Source organism: Scyliorhinus canicula, chromosome 3 (genome assembly GCF_902713615.1).
Source record: "Scyliorhinus canicula chromosome 3, sScyCan1.1, whole genome shotgun sequence".
Classification (NCBI taxonomy): domain Eukaryota; kingdom Metazoa; phylum Chordata; class Chondrichthyes; order Carcharhiniformes; family Scyliorhinidae; genus Scyliorhinus; species Scyliorhinus canicula.
In genome coordinates, this window is record NC_052148.1 from 271,763,356 (window position 1) to 271,779,164 (window position 15,809).

Below are 15,809 nucleotides of genomic sequence, written 5' to 3' on the forward strand. Positions count from 1 at the left end.
AGAAAATCAGAGGGTGATCACTGCACAGGGACACGTTTGATCAAACACAACCTTCACCCGAAAGACAGGAAGGTTCAACAACTATGATGCAGCAGAAAGGGTCTGGGGGAGACGGAAACCACAGATCATATATATCAGATAAATGCTAATAAATCCAAGAATAACAAACACAACCTGCATTTATATAGCACCTTTACTATTGCAAACACATCCAAGTGCTCCACGGAAGGGTGAGCAGACAAAAGATGGCACTGAACCGTGGATGGAGATATTAGGTCAGATGGTCAAAAGCTTGGTCAAAGAGTTAGGTTTCAATGAGCATATTAGAGGGTAGACAAAGTGGAGGGGTTTAGGGAAGGAATTCCAGAGCTGAAGTCCCAGGTAGCTAAAAGCACAGACGCCATTGGTGGAGGGATTAAAAGCAGGGATTTTCAAGAGGGAAGAATTGGAGGAAGGCAGGTTTCTCACTGGGTTGCGGGACTAGAGCAGGTTACAGAGATAGGGAGAGGCAGAAAAATGGGAGGATTTGAAGGAAAGGATGACACTAGGGACCACATATGTCAGTAAGCACAGGAGCGACAGGGGAATGGGGACTTGATGCGAATTGAGAAGAATTGTAAAACTCAGGCCGTCATAAATTCAGGAGATTCCACAACAGAAAACACTTAGCTGCTTTTGATGTTGTGAGGAACTGTCAATCATAGCAAGAGTGTTTATAAACATTGTGGTCAGCAGAGTAATGGAGGTGCATTCAAGCGTGAAGGGAAATATTGATAAATAATCCATCAAGCACTTGTCTCTGGAGGAATAAAGCTGTCAATCACTGGCTAGTGCAATGTATTGCTGTGTGAAATTGAGTGGGAGATTTGCATTTTAAAGGCTGTCCGGGGATTTTAAGCCTTTTCAACTGGACTTGGCTTTGGGGAAAGCCTTTGACACTTGTATTAGCTGCTGCTTTAAACAAGTTTGTCTGAGGCAGCAGATGATAGGGAAGGGTAAGTGAAAATGCAGTGATTTTGCACTCCACTGCCTGGACTTCTCTTCAGCTTTGGCAGGAGTGACTGATGGGGGTCTGATTGGGGAGTCTAATGGGGGTGTCTGATGGGGGATCTCTGATGGTGGATGGGAGGATTGGTGGAAAGGTGTCAGGTTACCTTCAACGGTTTCTGTGGGGAGTGACCCATTATTCCCTTGGCAGAGGAGGATGCCCCTACTTGTCAGCGAGGGGGGGCACGTTTGCATTGTGTGGGGTGGAGAGGGGTCTTCCGATAGAATTTGGGGGCACCTCAGCTATGCACTGACCTCCTTGAGCTACATCAGGGTCCGCAGTGTCACGGCCAAATTTGGGAAACTTGCACCAAAGCCCACCTGGAGGATCCCCTGCTGTGGGGGTTGGTGCATAACGGGGTTGGGGGGGAGGGGAGGGAGGGGGGGATAGTGGTGAATTGGGCCTCCAGACTGCTAATCAAATTGAAATGGATGCAAATCACCGATTTTTATCCGCCTGCCGGTATGGGACGGGTAGGGCATTGAAACCGCCAGCGAGGGATCAAAGCATCACAACGGGGTTGGCACCCGATGATGCTCATTCCCCCCAATCAGGAATCCCCATCGCGGCTTCGGTCAATGGAGAATCCAGACCCCCCCCCACTTTGTGTCTAACGAGAGTCCCTTCACGATAAACAAAATGATAACAGCTGATCTATTTCATTCACTCTTTTTGGAATTGAGGGAATTCAGAATTCTTCATCGACGGACATTCAACTGATCTACTTCATCGCAAAACATAAAGCTCTGGACCTGACCTCAGCACCAGGGTTACTGGGATTTGCTCAGATCACGTTAAACCCTGCATCACGGACACAATACTCGAATATTGGGTCTATCACGTTGAAAGAGGCCATTTAACCCATCTGTTTGTGCTCCATATGTGCCTCCTCCCACCTCTCTTTCACCCTATCAGCATGTCCTTCGCCTGCATGTGTTCATCTCATTCCTGTGCGTGGGATCTTGCTGTGCGCCAACTGGCAGCTGTGCTTTCCTGTGCTCAATCTGCACCGTCTCTCAAAGGCCTCCTGGATGAGCAACATCAATAGTCGTCCACTCCAGACTATGGGCGGGATATTCCTCATCGCCCCCTCCCCCACGGCGTACTTCACGGTGACCCTCCCCATTGGCCGGCGGTGGGTCATTCTGGTCGCTCCATTGTCAACGGAGTTTCCTGTTGAATGCTCCCCTCACAGCTGGGAATCCTGGGGCGGGGGTGGAGCGTGAATGACCGCCACGTTCCGGCCATAGTGTGGGACAGAGAGAATGTTGCAATGCTAGAGGGCCCACTCTTTGGTAAACCAAGATAATCTCTGCTCTTGCGGCTGGGAGTAAAAGATGATACTGTTGGTTTTGAAATGTTGCAGTCAGTGCTGTCCAGTTAAAAAAGGATCAGCAAAAATATATTCCTGTCATGGTTAGTCAGGTATTTTACGCTGATTGTTCTGAGTTGCAATCTTGGGCGTAGTTTCTTTATGAATAGTGAGAGGCTCATTGGTGGCTCTCTGAAGGGGCTGGTTTAGCATGCTGGGCTAAATCGCTGGCTTTGAAAGCAGACCAAGGCAGGCCAGCAGCACGGTTCAATTCCCGTACCAGCCTCCCCGAACAGAATGTGGCGACTAGGGGCTTTTCACACTAACTCCATTTGAAGCCTACTTGTGACAATAAGCGATTGTCTTTTTTTTTTCATTTCACCCAGGAAGTGAAGTTTTGCTCAGGGTCAGTATCCACCAATGGCAGCCAGAGTAAAACCCAACACCCATCCAAATGAAGGAAGGCTTTCATTTATATATTTATTGGCATCCCAGTTTTCAATTTAATTTCAATGCTGCAATGCTCAGGCCATTACACCGATTGACATGCATTCCATTTAGTCTTGTGTTAAATCCACATCAATCGTTTAAATAATTACATTCGTATGGAGAAATGTAATAGTTTAGTCAGAGGTCTGAAGACACTGAGCCAGTAGGTGGTACTGTGGTTAGCTCTCTCTCTCTCTCTCTCTCTCTCTCTCTCTCGAGTCTTCTGGAGCTGGAGAGATGGCTCATTAGACACACAAGTCATCAGATGTGACTAACCACTCTTCAGTCAGAAGGAATCAATCCCTGTGCCTCCAAGCAATTGGGAAAATCAATGGGCACACTCAATTTGTGGAGATAGAATTGTGAGTTGGGAGACTGGGTTTTCCTTTTACTCAAGGTGCTGAGGCTGTTCCCCCACCAAACCCTCCTCCTTACCACTGGTCTACAGACCCCAATAATGCCCCAGTGAAGATCAAGCACTCCCCCCCCCCCAACCCCCCCCCCCCCCACCCCCACCCCCTCACCACAAACCCTCTAAAATCCAAACACAAGTGATTGTTCAACTGTCCAATGTTTTATAAGAACATAAGAACATAAGAACTAGGAGCAGGAGTAGGCCATCTGGCCCCTCGAGCCTGCTCCGCCATTCAATGAGACCATGGTTGATCTTTTGTGGACTCAGCTCCACTTTCCGGCTCAAACACCATAACCCTTAATCCCTTTATTCTTCAAAAAACTATCTATCTTTACCTTAAAAACATGTAATGAAGGAGCCTCAACTGCTTCACTGGGCAAGGAATTCCATAGATTCACAACCCTTTGGGTGAAGAAGTTCCTCCTAAACTCAGTCCTAAATCTACTTCCCCTTATTTTGAGGCTATGTCCCCTAGTTCTGCTGTCACCCGCCAGTGGAAACAACCTGCCCGCATCTATCCTATCTATTCCCTTCATAATTTTAAATGTTTCTATAAGATCCCCCCTAATCCTTCTAAATTCCAACGAGTACAGTCCCAGTCTACTCAACCTCTCCTCGTAATCCAACCCCTTCAGCTCTGGCTTCTCATTCGAGTGGAGTTAGACTGGAGGCCAGCATTCTAAGATAGCCATGAATACAATGGGGAATTTAAGAGCAGCGCCTTCACCCAGAGAGCAGTGGGAATGTGGGAATCGCTCCCACAGGGAGAGGCCAAGGTGAATAGTACAAATTAAGAGGAAGCTGTATAAACACGAGGGTGAGAGGAATAGGAGGTGACGGTGATCGGATAAGATGAGGCGATGCGAGAGGGCAGCATACATGTTGGATTGTTCCAGTTGGCCAATATTGTATTGTAAATTCTAGGTCATTGAATGATTTTTTTGCCTTGACGAATGTTAATCTCAGGATCGCAAGAGAGCTGATAATAGAGCAGAGAATTTCAAACTTAGGATCAAATTTCAAACAGTGTGTCAGTTAAAAATAAAAGCAAAATACTTGCAGATATTGGAGATCTGGAATAATGTCAATTAACCGTCCAGCAGGGTCTCCAACTTTTAAGGCCAAACCCCTGCATTTATTCAGCGCCTTTAATATGATAAAGTGCCTCAAAGTGCTTTGAAAAACAACGATCAGGAAAATGTGACACCAAAGCCATGTATAGGGCTATCAGCTCAGTGACACAGATGGTGAGGAGTGTCTGAAAGGAGCAGCGATAGAGATGTTGATGCCACTGAGGGAATTGTACAGTTTAGCCCCTTACAAGCTGCAAATACAGCTGCCAATGGTGGGGTGCTTAAATTTATCAAAGACCAGGGTGGCACGTCGGCGCAGTGGGTAGCACTGTTGCCTCACGGCTCTGAGTACCCAGGTTCAAACCCGGCCCTGGGTCATTGTCCGTGTGGAGTTTGCACATTCTCCACGTCGCTGCGTGGGTCTCACCCCCACAACCCAAAGTTGTGCTGGATAGCTGAATTGGCCAGGCTAAATTGTACCTTAATTGGAAGAAAAAAGTATTGGGTACACAAAATTCATATTTTAAAAAATCATCAGAGACCAGAGAAACACGTGGATCATGGATGGGTGAGAGATTGGAGGGGATTACACAGATAGGGGGAGTGAGGTTGGAGAAGGTTACACAGATAGGGAGGGGTGTGAGCAGGGTGATTACACAGATAGGGAGGGGTGTGAGCAGGGTGATTACACAGATAGGGAGGGTGTGAGCAGGGTGATTACACAGATAGGGAGGGGTGTGAGCAGGGAGATTACACAGATAGGGAGGGTGTGAGCAGGGAGGAGATTACACAGATAGGGAGGGTGTGAGCAGGGAGGAGATTACACAGATAGGGAGGGTGTGAGCAGGGAGGTGATTACACAGATAGGGAGGGTGTGAGCAGGGTGATTACACAGATAGGAGGGTGTGAGCAGGGAGATTACACAGATAGGGAGGGTGTGAGCAGGGAGATTACACAGATAGGGAGGGGTGTGAGCAGGGAGATTACACAGATAGGGAGGGTGTGAGCAGGGAGATTACACAGATAGGGAGGGGTGTGAGCAGGGTGATTACACAGATAGGGAGGGGTGTGAGCAGGGTGATTACACAGATAGGGAGGGGTGTGAGCAGGGTGATTACACAGATAGGGAGGGTGTGAGCAGGGAGATTACACAGATAGGGAGGGTGTGAGCAGGGAGATTACACAGATAGGGAGGGTGTGAGCAGGGAGGAGATTACACAGATAGGGAGGGTGTGAGCAGGGTGATTACACAGATAGGGAGGGTGTGAGCAGGGAGGTGATTACACAGATAGGGAGGGTGTGAGCAGGGAGATTACACAGATAGGGAGGGGTGTGAGCAGGGAGATTACACAGATAGGGAGGGTGTGAGCAGGGAGGAGATTACACAGATAGGGAGGGGTGTGAGCAGGGAGATTACACAGATAGGGAGGGGTGTGAGCAGGGAGGAGATTACACAGATAGGGAGGGGTGTGAGCAGGGAGATTACACAGATAGGGAGGGGTGTGAGCAGGGAGATTACACAGATAGGGAGGGTGTGAGCAGGGAGATTACACAGATAGGGAGGGTGTGAGCAGGGAGATTACACAGATAGGGAGGGTGTGAGCAGGGAGATTACACAGATAGGGAGGGGTGTGAGCAGGGAGGAGATTACACAGATAGGGAGGGTGTGAGCAGGGAGATTACACAGATAGGGAGGGTGTGAGCAGGGTGATTACACAGATAGGGAGGGTGTGAGCAGGGTGATTACACAGATAGGGAGGGTGTGAGCAGGGAGATTACACAGATAGGGAGGGTGTGAGCAGGGAGATTACACAGATAGGGAGGGTGTGAGCAGGGTGATTACACAGATAGGGAGGGTGTGAGCAGGGAGATTACACAGATAGGGAGGGGTGTGAGCAGGGAGATTACACAGATAGGGAGGGTGTGAGCAGGGTGATTACACAGATAGGGAGGGGTGTGAGCAGGGAGATTACACAGATAGGGAGGGGTGTGAGCAGGGAGATTACACAGATAGGGAGGGTGTGAGCAGGGAGGAGATTACACAGATAGGGAGGGTGTGAGCAGGGTGATTACACAGATAGGGAGGGGTGTGAGCAGGGGAGATTACACAGATAGGGAGGGTGTGAGCAGGGTGATTACACAGATAGGGAGGGTGTGAGCAGGGAGATTACACAGATAGGGAGGGGTGTGAGCAGGGAGATTACACAGATAGGGAGGGGTGTGAGCAGGGAGATTACACAGATAGGGAGGGTGTGAGCAGGGTGATTACACAGATAGGGAGGGTGTGAGCAGGGAGATTACACAGATAGGGAGGGTGTGAGCAGGGAGGTGATTACACAGATAGGGAGGGTGTGAGCAGGGAGATTACACAGATAGGGAGGGTGTGAGCAGGGAGATTACACAGATAGGGAGGGTGTGAGCAGGGAGATTACACAGATAGGGAGGGTGTGAGCAGGGAGATTACACAGATAGGGAGGGTGTGAGCAGGGAGATTACACAGATAGGGAGGGTGTGAGCAGGGTGATTACACAGATAGGGAGGGTGTGAGCAGGGAGATTACACAGATAGGGAGGGTGTGAGCAGGGAGATTACACAGATAGGGAGGGTGTGAGCAGGGAGATTACACAGATAGGGAGGGGTGTGAGCAGGGAGATTACACAGATAGGGAGGGGTGTGAGCAGGGTGATTACACAGATAGGGAGGGGTGTGAGCAGGTAGATTACACAGATAGGGAGGGTGTGAGCAGGGAGATTACACAGATAGGGAGGGTGTGAGCAGGGTGATTACACAGATAGGGAGGGTGTGAGCAGGGAGATTACACAGATAGGGAGGGTGTGAGCAGGGTGATTACACAGATAGGGAGGGTGTGAGCAGGGAGATTACACAGATAGGGAGGGTGTGAGCAGGGTGATTACACAGATAGGGAGGGTGTGAGCAGGGAGATTACACAGATAGGGAGGGTGTGAGCAGGGTGATTACACAGATAGGGAGGGTGTGAGCAGGGGAGATTACACAGATAGGGAGGGGTGTGAGCAGGGAGATTACACAGATAGGGAGGGTGTGAGCAGGGAGATTACACAGATAGGGAGGGTGTGAGCAGGGAGGAGATTACACAGATAGGGAGGGTGTGAGCAGGGAGATTACACAGATAGGGAGGGGTGTGAGCAGGGAGTGATTACACAGATAGGGAGGGGTGTGAGCAGGGAGATTACACAGATAGGGAGGGGTGTGAGCAGGGAGATTACACAGATAGGGAGGGTGTGAGCAGGGAGGAGATTACACAGATAGGGAGGGTGTGAGCAGGGTGATTACACAGATAGGGAGGGTGTGAGCAGGGAGATTACACAGATAGGGAAGGTGTGAGCAGGGAGATTACACAGATAGGGAGGGGTGTGAGCAGGGAGGTGATTACACAGATAGGGAGGGGTGTGAGCAGGGAGATTACACAGATAGGGAGGGGTGTGAGCAGGGTGATTACACAGATAGGGAGGGGTGTGAGCAGGGAGATTACACAGATAGGGAGGGGTGTGAGCAGGGAGATTACACAGATAGGGAGGGTGTGAGCAGGGAGATTACACAGATAGGGAGGGTGTGAGCAGGGTGATTACACAGATAGGGAGGGTGTGAGCAGGGAGATTACACAGATAGGGAGGGGTGTGAGCAGGGTGATTACACAGATAGGGAGGGTGTGAGCAGGAGATTACACAGATAGGGAGGGTGTGAGCAGGGAGATTACACAGATAGGGAGGGGTGTGAGCAGGGAGATTACACAGATAGGGAGGGTGTGAGCAGGGAGGTGATTACACAGATAGGGAGGGTGTGAGCAGGGAGATTACACAGATAGGGAGGGTGTGAGCAGGGAGATTACACAGATAGGGAGGGTGTGAGCAGGGAGTGATTACACAGATAGGGAGGGTGTGAGCAGGGAGATTACACAGATAGGGAGGGTGTGAGCAGGGAGATTACACAGATAGGGAGGGTGTGAGCAGGGAGATTACACAGATAGGGAGGGTGTGAGCAGGGAGATTACACAGATAGGGAGGGTGTGAGCAGGGAGATTACACAGATAGGGAGGGTGTGAGCAGGGAGATTACACAGATAGGGAGGGGTGTGAGCAGGGAGATTACACAGATAGGGAGGGTGTGAGCAGGGTGATTACACAGATAGGGAGGGTGTGAGCAGGGAGATTACACAGATAGGGAGGGTGTGAGCAGGGTGATTACACAGATAGGGAGGGTGTGAGCAGGGTGATTACACAGATAGGGAGGGGTGTGAGCAGGGAGATTACACAGATAGGGAGGGTGTGAGCAGGGAGATTACACAGATAGGGAGGGTGTGAGCAGGGAGATTACACAGATAGGGAGGGTGTGAGCAGGGTAGATTACACAGATAGGGAGGGTGTGAGCAGGGGGAGATTACACAGATAGGGAGGGTGTGAGCAGGGAGATTACACAGATAGGGAGGGTGTGAGCAGGGAGATTACACAGATAGGGAGGGTGTGAGCAGGGAGATTACACAGATAGGGAGGGTGTGAGCAGGGGTGATTACACAGATAGGGAGGGGTGTGAGCAGGGAGGTGATTACACAGATAGGGAGGGTGTGAGCAGGGAGGTGATTACACAGATAGGGAGGGGTGTGAGCAGGGAGATTACACAGATAGGGAGGGTGTGAGCAGGGTGATTACACAGATAGGGAGGGGTGTGAGCAGGGAGATTACACAGATAGGGAGGGTGTGAGCAGGGAGATTACACAGATAGGGAGGGTGTGAGCAGGGAGATTACACAGATAGGGAGGGTGTGAGCAGGGAGATTACACAGATAGGGAGGGGTGTGAGCAGGGAGATTACACAGATAGGGAGGGTGTGAGCAGGGAGATTACACAGATAGGGAGGGTGTGAGCAGGGAGATTACACAGATAGGGAGGGTGTGAGCAGGGATGATTACACAGATAGGGAGGGTGTGAGCAGGGAGATTACACAGATAGGGAGGGTGTGAGCAGGGAGATTACACAGATAGGGAGGGTGTGAGCAGGGAGATTACACAGATAGGGAGGGTGTGAGCAGGGAGATTACACAGATAGGGAGGGTGTGAGCAGGGAGATTACACAGATAGGGAGGGTGTGAGCAGGGAGATTACACAGATAGGGAGGGTGTGAGCAGGGTGATTACACAGATAGGGAGGGTGTGAGCAGGGAGATTACACAGATAGGGAGGGTGTGAGCAGGGAGATTACACAGATAGGGAGGGTGTGAGCAGGGAGATTACACAGATAGGGAGGGGTGTGAGCAGGGTGATTACACAGATAGGGAGGGTGTGAGCAGGGAGGAGATTACACAGATAGGGAGGGTGTGAGCAGGGGGATTACACAGATAGGGAGGGTGTGAGCAGGGAGATTACACAGATAGGGAGGGTGTGAGCAGGGTGATTACACAGATAGGGAGGGTGTGAGCAGGGGAGATTACACAGATAGGGAGGGTGTGAGCAGGGAGATTACACAGATAGGGAGGGTGTGAGCAGGGAGATTACACAGATAGGGAGGGGTGTGAGCAGGGTGATTACACAGATAGGGAGGGTGTGAGCAGGGAGATTACACAGATAGGGAGGGTGTGAGCAGGGAGATTACACAGATAGGGAGGGTGTGAGCAGGGTGATTACACAGATAGGGAGGGGTGTGAGCAGGGTGATTACACAGATAGGGAGGGTGTGAGCAGGGAGATTACACAGATAGGGAGGGTGTGAGCAGGGAGGTGATTACACAGATAGGGAGGGGTGTGAGCAGGGAGATTACACAGATAGGGAGGGGTGTGAGCAGGGAGATTACACAGATAGGGAGGGTGTGAGCAGGGGAGATTACACAGATAGGGAGGGTGTGAGCAGGGAGATTACACAGATAGGGAGGGTGTGAGCAGGGTGATTACACAGATAGGGAGGGTGTGAGCAGGGGTGATTACACAGATAGGGAGGGTGTGAGCAGGGGGATTACACAGATAGGGAGGGTGTGAGCAGGGAGATTACACAGATAGGGAGGGGTGTGAGCAGGGAGATTACACAGATAGGGAGGGGTGTGAGCAGGGTGATTACACAGATAGGGAGGGGTGTGAGCAGGGAGATTACACAGATAGGGAGGGTGTGAGCAGGGAGGAGATTACACAGATAGGGAGGGGTGTGAGCAGGGAGATTACACAGATAGGGAGGGGTGTGAGCAGGGTGATTACACAGATAGGGAGGGTGTGAGCAGGGAGGAGATTACACAGATAGGGAGGGTGTGAGCAGGGAGATTACACAGATAGGGAGGGTGTGAGCAGGGAGATTACACAGATAGGGAGGGGTGTGAGCAGGGAGATTACACAGATAGGGAGGGTGTGAGCAGGGAGATTACACAGATAGGGAGGGTGTGAGCAGGGAGATTACACAGATTAGGGAGGGTGTGAGCAGAGGAGATTACACAGATAGGGAGGGGGTGAGCAGGGGAGATTACACAGATAGGGAGGGTGTGAGCAGGGGGAGATTACACAGATAGGGATGGGTGTGCGCAGGGGAGATTACACAGGATAGGGAGGGTGTGAGCAGGGAGATTACACAGATAGGGAGGGTTGTGAGCAGGGAGATTACACAGATAGGGCGGGGTGTGAGCAGGGAGATTACACAGATAGGGAGGGTGTGAGCAGGGTGATTACACAGATAGGGAGGGTGTGAGCAGGGAGATTACACAGATAGGGAGGGTTGTGAGAGGAGTGATTACACAGATAGGGAGGGGTGTGAGCAGGATGATTACACAGATAGGGAGGGTGTGAGCAGGGAGGAGATACACAGATAGGGAGGGGTGTGAGCACGGAGATTACACAGATAGGGAGGGTGTGAGCAGGAAGGAGGGGGAGGGAGATTACACAGATAGGGAGGGTGTGAGCAGGGAGATTACACAGATAGGGAGGGGTGTGAGCAGGGTGATTACACAGATAGGGAGGGGTGTGAGCAGGGAGGATTACACAGATAGGGAGGGTGTGAGCAGGGGAGATTACACAGATAGGAGGGTGTGAGCAGGGTGATTACACAGATAGGGAGGGTGTGAGCAGGGGGGATTACACAGATAGGGAGGGGTGTGAGCAGGGAGATTACACAGATAGGGAGGGGTGTGAGCAGGGATGATTACACAGATAGGGAGGGTGTGAGCAGGGAGATTACACAGATAGGGAGGGGTGTGAGCAGGGTGATTACACAGATAGGGAGGGTGTGAGCAGGGAGATTACACAGATAGGGAGGGGTGTGAGCAGGGAGATTACACAGATAGGGAGGGGTGTGAGCAGGGGAGATTACACAGATAGGGAGGGTGTGAGCAGGGAGTGATTACACAGATAGGGAGGGTGTGAGCAGGGAGATTACACAGATAGGGAGGGGTGTGAGCAGGGAGATTACACAGATAGGGAGGGTGTGAGCAGGGAGATTACACAGATAGGGAGGGTGTGAGCAGGGAGGAGTACACAGATAGGGAGGGTGTGAGCAGGGGAGATTACCAGATAGGGAGGGTGTGAGCAGGGATGATTACACAGATAGGGAGGGGTGTGAGCAGGGGAGATTACACAGATAGGGAGGGTGTGAGCAGGGAGATTACACAGATAGGGAGGGTGTGAGCAGGGAGATTACACAGATAGGGAGGGTGTGAGCAGGGAGATTACACAGATAGGGAGGGTGTGAGCAGGGAGATTACACAGATAGGGAGGGTGTGAGCAGGGAGGATTACACAGATAGGGAGGGGTGTGAGCAGGGAGATTACACAGATAGGGAGGGTGTGAGCAGGGAGGTGATTACACAGATAGGGAGGGTGTGAGCAGGGTAATTACACAGATAGGGAGGGTGTGAGCAGGGAGATTACACAGATAGGGAGGGTGTGAGCAGGGAGATTACACAGATAGGGAGGGTGTGAGCAGGGAGATTACACAGATAGGGAGGGTGTGAGCAGGGAGATTACACAGATAGGGAGGGTGTGAGCAGGGAGATTACACAGATAGGGAGGGTGTGAGCAGGGTGATTACACAGATAGGGAGGGTGTGAGCAGGGAGATTACACAGATAGGGAGGGTGTGAGCAGGGAGAATTACACAGATAGGGAGGGTGTGAGCAGGGAGATTACACAGATAGGGAGGGTGTGAGCAGGGAGTGATTACACAGATAGGGAGGGTGTGAGCAGGGAGATTACACAGATAGGGAGGGTGTGAGCAGGGTGATTACAAAGATAGGGAGGGTGTGAGCAGGGGAGATTACACAGATAGGGAGGGTGTGAGCAGGGAGATTACACAGATAGGGAGGGTGTGAGCAGGGAGATTACACAGATAGGGAGGGTGTTGAGCAGGGTGATTACACAGATAGGGAGGGTGTGGCAGGGGATTACACAGATAGGGAGGGTTGTGAGCAGGGTGATTACACAGATAGGGAGGGGTGTGAGCAGGGAGGTGATTACACAGATAGGGAGGGTGTGAGCAGGGATGATTACACAGATAGGGAGGGTGTGAGCAGGGAGATTACACAGATAGGGAGGGTGTGAGCAGGGAGATTACACAGATAGGGAGGGGTGTGAGCAGGGGTGATTACACAGATAGGGAGGGTGTGAGCAGGGAGATTACACAGATAGGGAGGGTGTGAGCAGGGAGATTACACAGATAGGGAGGGTGTGAGCAGGGAGATTACACAGATAGGGAGGGTGTGAGCAGGGAGGAGATTACACAGATAGGGAGGGGTGTGAGCAGGGAGATTACACAGATAGGGAGGGTGTGAGCAGGGAGATTACACAGATAGGGAGGGGTGTGAGCAGGGAGATTACACAGATAGGGAGGGGTGTGAGCAGGGAGGATTACACAGATAGGGAGGGGTGTGAGCAGGGAGATTACACAGATAGGGAGGGGTGTGAGCAGGGAGATTACACAGATAGGGAGGGTGTGAGCAGGGAGATTACACAGATAGGGAGGGTGTGAGCAGGGAGATTACACAGATAGGGAGGGGTGTGAGCAGGGAGATTACACAGATAGGGAGGGTGTGAGCAGGGAGATTACACAGATAGGGAGGGTGTGAGCAGGGAGATTACACAGATAGGGAGGGTGTGAGCAGGGAGATTACACAGATAGGGAGGGTGTGAGCAGGGAGATTACACAGATAGGGAGGGGTGTGAGCAGGGAGATTACACAGATAGGGAGGGGTGTGAGCAGGGAGTGATTACACAGATAGGGAGGGGTGTGAGCAGGGTGATTACACAGATAGGGAGGGTGTGAGCAGGGAGATTACACAGATAGGGAGGGTGTGAGCAGGGTGATTACACAGATAGGGAGGGTGTGAGCAGGGTGATTACACAGATAGGGAGGGTGTGAGCAGGGAGATTACACAGATAGGGAGGGTGTGAGCAGGGAGATTACACAGATAGGGAGGGTGTGAGCAGGGAGATTACACAGATAGGGAGGGTGTGAGCAGGGAGGATTACACAGATAGGGAGGGTGTGAGCAGGGGAGATTACACAGATAGGGAGGGGTGTGAGCAGGGATGATTACACAGATAGGGAGGGTGTGAGCAGGGAGATTACACAGATAGGGAGGGTGTGAGCAGGGAGGAGATTACACAGATAGGGAGGGGTGTGAGCAGGGAGATTACACAGATAGGGAGGGGTGTGAGCAGGGATGATTACACAGATAGGGAGGGTGTGAGCAGGGAGATTACACAGATAGGGAGGGTGTGAGCAGGGAGATTACACAGATAGGGAGGGTGTGAGCAGGGAGATTACACAGATAGGGAGGGGTGTGAGCAGGGTGATTACACAGATAGGGAGGGTGTGAGCAGGGTGATTACACAGATAGGGAGGGTGTGAGCAGGGAGATTACACAGATAGGGAGGGTGTGAGCAGGGAGATTACACAGATAGGGAGGGTGTGAGCAGGGAGATTACACAGATAGGGAGGGGTGTGAGCAGGGAGATTACACAGATAGGGAGGGTGTGAGCAGGGTAGATTACACAGATAGGGAGGGTGTGAGCAGGGAGGATTACACAGATAGGGAGGGTGTGAGCAGGGAGATTACACAGATAGGGAGGGGTGTGAGCAGGGAGATTACACAGATAGGGAGGGTGTGAGCAGGGAGGTGATTACACAGATAGGGAGGGTGTGAGCAGGGTGATTACACAGATAGGGAGGGTGTGAGCAGGGAGATTACACAGATAGGGAGGGTGTGAGCAGGGTAGATTACACAGATAGGGAGGGTGTGAGCAGGGAGATTACACAGATAGGGAGGGTGTGAGCAGGGAGATTACACAGATAGGGAGGGTGTGAGCAGGGTGATTACACAGATAGGGAGGGTGTGAGCAGGGTGATTACACAGATAGGGAGGGTGTGAGCAGGGAGGATTACACAGATAGGGAGGGGTGTGAGCAGGGAGGATTACACAGATAGGGAGGGTGTGAGCAGGGAGATTACACAGATAGGGAGGGGTGTGAGCAGGGAGATTACACAGATAGGGAGGGTGTGAGCAGGGAGATTACACAGATAGGGAGGGTGTGAGCAGGGAGATTACACAGATAGGGAGGGTGTGAGCAGGGTAGATTACACAGATAGGGAGGGTGTGAGCAGGGAGATTACACAGATAGGGAGGGGTGTGAGCAGGGAGATTACACAGATAGGGAGGGTGTGAGCAGGGAGGTGATTACACAGATAGGGAGGGTGTGAGCAGGGAGGTGATTACACAGATAGGGAGGGTGTGAGCAGGGAGATTACACAGATAGGGAGGGGTGTGAGCAGGGAGATTACACAGATAGGGAGGGTGTGAGCAGGGAGGTTACACAGATAGGGAGGGGTGTGAGCAGGGAGATTACACAGATAGGGAGGGGTGTGAGCAGGGAGGAGATTACACAGATAGGGAGGGTGTGAGCAGGGAGATTACACAGATAGGGAGGGTGTGAGCAGGGAGATTACACAGATAGGGAGGGTGTGAGCAGGGTGATTACACAGATAGGGAGGGTGTGAGCAGGGAGATTACACAGATAGGGAGGGTGTGAGCAGGGTGATTACACAGATAGGGAGGGTGTGAGCAGGGAGATTACACAGATAGGGAGGGTGTGAGCAGGGAGATTACACAGATAGGGAGGGGTGTGAGCAGGGTGATTACACAGATAGGGAGGGGTGTGAGCAGGGAGATTACACAGATAGGGAGGGTGTGAGCAGGGTGATTACACAGATAGGGAGGGGTGTGAGCAGGGAGGTGATTACACAGATAGGGAGGGTGTGAGCAGGGAGGTGATTACACAGATAGGGAGGGTGTGAGCAGGGAGATTACACAGATAGGGAGGGTGTGAGCAGGGGAGATTACACAGATAGGGAGGGTGTGAGCAGGGAGATTACACAGATAGGGAGGGTGTGAGCAGGGAGATTACACAGATAGGGAGGGTGTGAGCAGGGAGATTACACAGATAGGGAGGGTGTGAGCAGGGAGATTACACAGATAGGGA

At 51.6% G+C, this 15,809-nt stretch overlaps 1 protein-coding gene across 13 annotated transcripts in view; it reads right to left on the reverse strand.

Annotated features, from left to right (window-relative positions):
• LOC119963540 (electrogenic sodium bicarbonate cotransporter 1-like) overlaps window positions 1-15,809 on the reverse strand; it is a 296,890-nt gene that overhangs the window by 139,329 nt on the left and 141,752 nt on the right. The window lies entirely within an intron of this gene.